The sequence below is a fragment of the Triticum dicoccoides genome, chromosome 2B (genome assembly GCF_002162155.2).
Source record: "Triticum dicoccoides isolate Atlit2015 ecotype Zavitan chromosome 2B, WEW_v2.0, whole genome shotgun sequence".
NCBI lineage: Eukaryota > Viridiplantae > Streptophyta > Magnoliopsida > Poales > Poaceae > Triticum > Triticum dicoccoides.
The window spans coordinates 745,076,427-745,084,031 of NC_041383.1; the positions used below are offsets into that span (position 1 = coordinate 745,076,427).

Here is a 7,605-nt window from a genome sequence, read left to right on the forward strand (position 1 = left end):
TTTGAGAAACGCACAGAAAGATGCAAAGCTTACGCAGCTCAACCGGGCCCTTTTTTTTATCCTCCCAGCTCTCTCTCTCTCTAGGCCGGCATTGGGCCAGATTCTTCGTGGGCCACCGTACATAGGCCTGCGCTGCTGTTACAGGACCGCCGCGGGAGGCGTCCTCGGCTTCCCCGACTCGCCAGTTCGTCGTCATCTTGGTCTCCTCCCCCAAATCCCACGCCGCCCGCCGGCCGCATTCTCTCCCCCCGCGTTCTCTTCTCCGTCTGCTGCCCCAAATCCCATCGCACAGCGGGGGTGGAGGGTCGGTTCGAGCTTTGGCTTCGGTGCGCACAGTGAGCAGGAGAGGTGGCGACCGCCGGCGGCCACTGTGGGAGGATGAGGACGAATCGGTCGTGTTTTGCCCCTTCCCTGTGCTGGCGACGAGCGTGCATCAGCGAATGGGCGGGCTCGCCGGAGCGGGACTGCACGCCGGCCGGCTGCTACGGGTAAGGCCAGTACTGTTGCATCTTTTTTAGTCCCACATCGCCAGTTTAATGGTTTTTTTACAGGGACGCGAGTAGAGCGGGAGCTATGCCCCGTGGGTGGATGAAAGGGGGAACTATGCCCGGCAGGAAAGTGGGGGGCGGGGGTAGGGGGGGAGGAGGGGTATGCCCGGTGGGACGGCAGGGCGGCGGCGGTAGGGGGGAGGAGGGGTATGCCCGGTGGGATGGCAGGGTGGCGGCGGTAGGGTGGAGGAGGGGTATGCCCGGTGGGACGGCAGTGCGGCGGCGGTAGGGTGGAGGAGGGGTATGCCCGGTGGGACGGCCCAGCGGTGGGGAGGAGCCAGCCGCGCTGCAGGAGCAATAAGGAGGAACTATGCCTCCGGAATACTGCCATAAAGAAATATTTATCTTCTTTTTTTGGCTAGATTTTCTGTTATTAAACTTTAAAAGGAATTTTAGTGTGAGTGATCACTACATAACTATTTCTGTTATTAAAGGCTATGACGGCATGTAGCAGGGCATGCAGTTTCCTGAATTTGTTTTATGGAAGAAGTTGTTTTTTTTTGAAAGGTGACACAGGCCAACCCTCAAAATGCACTTAGGTGCTGTTAAAGACCAGTCATCTCATACTTGGGATGGCATGCATGTGTTACCTGAGCTATATTTGGTTATTAGATCATCCAAAAGTCAAACGTTGACACAAAACTTGCGATATATATAGGTTCGGAAGGTACTTGTTACCCTCTTGTGCTTTCCTATCGAATATGTCGAATTTGTTGAGGAACAACATGCACGAGGTTTTCTGGAAAACTATATCGCATCAAGTTGGATTGGAAACGGACAAAAAATAGCATGACAACAATAATTCTGAGATGGATGTATGCAAACCTCAGCACTTCTTTGCTTTAATGCCCAGTTAAAGAGTTCCTTACTCAACATCATTCTGTTGTCTTTCTCATCCTCAAATAACAACTTGTTGTACCTGACATTAAAACTCCTCAACATTAGATCAGAGGCTTTGTGTCACCGGCTCTCTATTAACCATGTCTTCGTATTTTGCATTTTCTTCAGTTGACTAACCTGTGCGTGCTTTGGCAGGAAGAGGCATTGCCTAATGCTTTGATATGAGTTGCTATCGGTTCTGCACAGAGTTTGTCCAAGTAAACTCACTGCTTCTCCCAAAGATATCCCTTGAGGGATGTCGTGCCAACTGCCAAAGTATTCGAAGGTCTGTACCGCCATATTATATATGCTTGATTGATCCTCTCTGTTGCGGAGTCAAAATAGTACGTATACTTCTTGGAATTTTCTAAGATAAAGTAGAATTGAAATGTTCCCACTAGCAGAAAAAGGGTCAAATGTGAGACACATTAGTCCCGGTTTGTAACAGAACCGGCACTAATGTGTCCATTAGTGCCGGTTCCAACGGCTAGCCGGGAGGAGCTCTTTAGTACCGGTTCGTGGCAAACCTTTAGCACCGGTTCGTGCCACGAACCGGTACTAATGAGAGTGGTGGCAGGATGTTGTCAGAGTGGGGCCCTTCCAGCACCTTTAGTACCGGTTCGTGGCGAACTGGTACTAAAGGTCGTCCTATATAAATCCTTCGTCCACCCGCACTCTGTTCTTCCCCCTTTCCCCTCTCCCTCTCTTTTGTTCTTCCCTTCTTCCTCTCGAGTTCATCACAAAATTTGCCCCAAATTTGTCAAGATTTGCAGGCCCTCATCCATTCAAATGATCACCAAGGTTAGCAACTTTGTCCTTTCATTTCTCATTGCTAGATTAGCTCTTGCATTGGTTTATATAGTGATTAATTGTGGGTTTTAGTAATTTGGGAGGAATTATATCTGGTAGTATTTGATTTATATGCAATTTGAGGTCAAAATAACACTTAGTTTGCATATGTAGGTGTGGTTTACTTAGTGCCTTCTAAATCTCCGTCGTAACCATCGTAGATCGCCCGCACCGTCCCGTCGCCGGCACCACCTTGTGGTGAGCCTCTTGTTCATGAAATTTTATATAAAAAAATGATGTTTGTGTGATTTGGATATATAGTTACTCATATAATAATTATCTTACCGTATGTTGTTTGTTATACATAGTGCCATGGTTTTGATATCCGTCCCCGTTGGCCCTCGTCCTTGTTATGATTCGGATGTGGTATATTCTCTTTTAAAACTATTTGTTGCATTTCGTGTTTATGACAAATTATGCCCATCAAGTTGACATAGATATTTTTATCTAGGAGGTATGTGAACCGGAAATTCCAACCGACCCTATTGTCGAGAGGTTAAATTTAGTTGAAAGAGAAAACGAGTACTTGAAAGTAAAATTGAAAAGAATTGAGGGGGAGAAGATGGAATTGGAGTTGCATGTTGCCGATGTCGTCGATGATCACAAGATCAAGATGGAGAAAATGCGCTTGAAGATTAGAAAGATTAGAAAATATGCCATCGATAGTGAGGCTTGGTATCATTATGCTGTTGGATCAATTGTTATCTTAGTTGCGATCTTAATCGCATTTGTTGTTGCATTTAAATGCTTTAGCTAGAGAGTTATTTGTTTGTTGCATTTAAGTGTTGTATGAACTTTATGTATGAACTTGTATTAATTTGGTCTATTCGGTGTTGTGTAATGAAGATGAGCCGGCAATGGATGTACGATGACCGATGCTCTCTCCAGTTCGTTGAGGGCGTGCATACTTTTCTGCATGCAGCTGAGGCAAACAAGCGGGCGGATGGTTTTATGCCTTGTCGATGTGCTGGCTGTAAGAATGATCGCAATTACTCTACGTCAAGAACCATTCACGTCCACCTGTTTGAGTCCGGTTTCATGCACCACTATAATGTTTGGACCAAGCACGGAGAAAGAGGGGTTATGATGGAAGACAATGAAGAAGAAGAGGACGACGATAGCTATCCTGGCCATGGGTTCCCTGAATACGATGATACAACAATGGGGGAAGAAGCTGAGCCGGTAATGCGGGAAGAAGCTGAGCCGGCAATGCGGGAAGAAGCTGAAGAAGAGGCATCAGATGAGCCCGTTGATGATCTAGGTCGGGCCATTGCCGATGCAAAGAGAAACTGCGCAAGTGATTTGGAGAAGAAGAAGTTGCAGCGCATGTTAGAGGATCACAAAAAATTGTTGTACCCGAATTGCGTAGGTGATAAGAAAAAGCTGGGCACCACACTGGAATTGCTGCAATGGAAGGCAGAGAATGGTGTATCTGACAAGGGATTTGGAAAGTTGCTGGTAATGATAAAGGATATGCTTTCAAAGGACAACAAATTGCCCGAGAGTATGTACGAAGCAAAGAAGGCTGTCTGCCCTCTAGGGTTAGAGGTGCAGAAGATACATGCATGCCCTAATGATTGCATCCTCTACCGCGGTGAGTACGAGGATTTGAACGCTTGCCCGGTATGTGGTGCATTGCGCTATAAGATCAGCCGCGATGAGCATGGTGATGTCGAGGGCGAGCGCCCCAGGTAGAAAATTCCTGCCAAGGTGATGTGGTATTCTCCTATAATACCACGGTTGAAACGTTTGTTCCAAAACAAAGAGCATGCCAAGGCGATGCGATGGCACAGAGAAGACCGTAAGAAAGACGGAAAGTTGAGAGTACCCGCTGACAGGTCGTAGTGGAGAAAAATCGAAAGAAAGTACGGGAAGGAGTTTGCAGATGACGCAAGGAGCGTATGGTTTGGTCTAAGCGCAGATGGCATTAATCCTTTTGGGGAGCAGAGCAGAAACCATAGCACCTGGCCTGTGACTCTATGTTTGTATAACCTTCCTCCTTGGTTATGCATGAAGCGGAAGTTCATTATGATGCCAGTGCTCATCCAAGGCCCTAAGCAACCCGGCAACGACATTGATGTGTACCTAAGGCCATTAGTTGAAGAACTCTTACAACTGTGGAATGGAACAGGTATACGTGCGTGGGATGAGCACATGGGGGAAGAATTTGACCTAAAGGCGTTGCTGTTCGTGATCATCAATGATTGGCCTGCTCTCAGTAACCTTTCAGGACAGACAAACAAGAGATATTGCGGATGCACGCACAGTTTGGATGATACTGACAGTATATATTTGAATAGTTGTAAGAAGAATGTGTACCTGGGACATCGTTGATTTCTTCCGAGCAGGCATCCCGTAAGAAAGAAAGGCAAGCATTTCAAAGGTGAGGCGGATCACCAGACGAAGCCTCGCCACTGTACTGGTGCTGATGTACATGATATGGTCAAGGATTTGAAGGTGATATTTGGAAAGGGTCCTGGCGGACAACCTGTTCCAAAGGACGCTGACGGACGCGCACCCATGTGGAAGAAGAAATCTATATTTTGGGACCTGCCATATTGGAAAGACCTAGAGGTCCGCTCCGCAATCGACGTGATGCACGTGACGAAGAATCTTTGCGTGACCCTGCTTGGCTTCTTGGGCGTGTATGGGAAGACAAAAGATACACCTGAGGCACGGGAGGACCAGCAACGTATGCACGGAGAAGACGGCATACATCAGGGTCATGCAAGCTACGCTCTTACCAAAGAAGAGAAGGAAATCTTCTTTGAATGCCTGCTCAGTATTAAGGTACCGTCTGACATCTCATCGAATATAAAGGGAATAATAAACATGGCAGAGAAAAAGTTTCAGAACCTAAAGTCTCATGACTGCCACGTGATTATGACGCAACTGCTTCCGGTTGCATTGAGGGGGCTTCTACCGGAAAACGTTCGATTAGCCATTGTGAAGCTATGTGCATTTCTCAATGCAATCTCTCAGAAGGTAATCGATCCAGAAATCATACCAAGGTTACAGAATAATTTGGTGCAATGTCTTGTCAGTTTCGAGTTGGTGTTCCCACCATCCTTCTTCAACATCACGAAGCACGTCCTAGTTCACCTATGCGAAGAGATTAACGTTTTGGGTCCTGTATTTCTAGACAATATGTTCCCCTTTGAGAGGTTCATGGGAGTCTTAAAGAAATATGTTCATAACCGTGCTAGGCCAGAAGGAAGCATCTCCAAGGGCCATCAAAGTGAGGAGGTCATTGAGTTTTGTATTGACTTTATTCCTGACCTTAAGCCGATTTGTGTTTCTGAATCGCGGCATAAGGGCAGACTGGATGGAAAAGGCACGCTAGGAGGGGAACAAATAATATGTATGAATGGACATTCTCTCACTGAAGCACACTACACAGTTCTACAGAATTCCGCCTTGGTGGCTCCGTATATGGATGAACACAAGAATTTGCTACGCTCCAAACACCCGGAGCGGTCTGATGACTGAATTACACGTGAAAAAACCAGGAGTTTCGCGAGCTGGTTGCAGACACGTACCATGCATGACACCTCTATTGAAGATGACCTATACTTGCTGTCCCAGTTACCATCTTCGAATATAATGACTTTCAAAGGGTACGATATAAATGGTAATACATTTTACACGATCGCCCAAGATAAGAAGAGCACCAACCAAAACAGTGGTGTCCGCTTTGATGCAGAAACCAAGACGGGAAAGGAAACATATTATGGTTATATACAGGACATATGGGAACTTGACTATCGACGTGGTTTAAAGGTCCCTTTGTTTCGGTGCAAATGGGTCAATATGACACGAGGCGGGGTAACGGAAAACCCGCAGTACGGAATGACAACAGTGGATCTCAACAATCTTGCGTATGCAGACGAACCATTCATCCTAGCCAATGATGTGGCACAGGTTTTTTATGTGAAGGACATGTCTAATAAGCCAAGAAAAAGAAAAGATAAGGAAGCGAATGCATCGTACGATGAGCCAAAGCGGCACATAGTTCTTTCTAGGAAGAGAAACATCGTGGGAGTGGATGACAAGACAGACAAGTTAGAAGATTATGAAAAGTTTGATGAAATTGCTCCATTCACAGTGAATATTGACCCGAGCATCCCATTAAATGATGAAGATTTTCCATGGTTACGGCGCAAAGGGACACACGCGAAGCAAAAGTTTCACACCCAAAGATCTGGGATGTGATCGGCTTCACTAGCTATCATCACTTTCTTCTGTGTTTCGCATCGAGAGGGGAATCTCTGTAATAGTTAGGGTAGTTATGTGTTTTGGCATTTGAAATGCGAAGAAATTTTATGTGCAAACAAATTCACACTAATTTCAAATAATTCAAAATTTAAACTATTCAAATTTGAAAACCACGGGCACTAACAGAAAAAATAGTAAAAAAGAAAGAAAAACTATAGCTGAAAAGAAAAAAGCTATATAAAAAACTACTCAAAAATAAATAGAAGAAAATAAATATAGCAGAAAAGAAAAAACTACTCATAAATAAATAGAAGAAAAAATAAAGCAGAAAAGAAAAAAAATTATATTTGCTATTTTTCAATCGTTTACAAAATGACCGTGAAATTGAAAATCACTACAAAATGAACTCTGAAAATGTTGAATTTTGGCAAACTAGATGAAAAACTACTCACAAATAAATAGAAGAAAATAAATATAACAGAAAAGAAAAAACTATACAAAGAACTACGCAAAAATAAATAGAAGAAAATAAAGCAGAAAAGAAAAAACTATAAAAAAAATTGGGGCGCTGCCTTGTGGGCCTGATAGGCCACAGGTGTGTAATTATAGGCCTTAAAGGCCCAGCAGACTCACAGGACAGCGCGCAGAGTTTAGGGCCACAAGCCTGCTAGCTATATAGAGGAGTTCGAAGTGGTAGCCGTGGCTGGGTTTATAAACCAGTGCGGCTGCCCTTCGCTCGGCGAGGTGGGACTAAACTTTGGGGTGGCAGCGCGACCCTTTAGTACCGGGTCGTGGCACAAACCGGTACTAAAGGGGGTCCTTTAGTACCGGTTTGTGCCCCACCCGGTACTAAAGGGGGTCGCTTCCCGCCGCTTGGCCAGGCCAAAACAAGCCTTTAGTACCGATTGGTGGCTCCAACCGGTACTAAAGGTGCCTTCTATATATACTCGACTTACGAAATTTTCATTCTTCCTCTGTTTCCGTCGTCTCCGTCGCCGTCGCCGCCCCCGTCCCCGTCGCCGCCCCCGTCCCCATCGCCGCCCCCGTCCCTGTCGCCGCCCCGGGCCCACCCCCGTCCCCGTCGCCGCCCTCGTCTCCGTCGCCGCCCCCATCC

At 45.9% G+C, this 7,605-nt stretch overlaps 1 long non-coding RNA gene across 2 annotated transcripts in view; it reads left to right on the forward strand.

Moving 5' to 3' along the window:
* Nucleotides 1-194: 194 nt before the first annotated feature.
* Nucleotides 195-7,605, forward strand: part of LOC119368559 — a 14,895-nt gene continuing 7,484 nt past the window's right edge. For both annotated transcript variants that reach the window (XR_005176677.1, XR_005176678.1), the window contains exons 1-2: nt 195-488; nt 1,584-1,713. This is a non-coding gene — a long non-coding RNA (uncharacterized LOC119368559). The remainder of the gene's footprint in view (nt 489-1,583; nt 1,714-7,605) is intronic.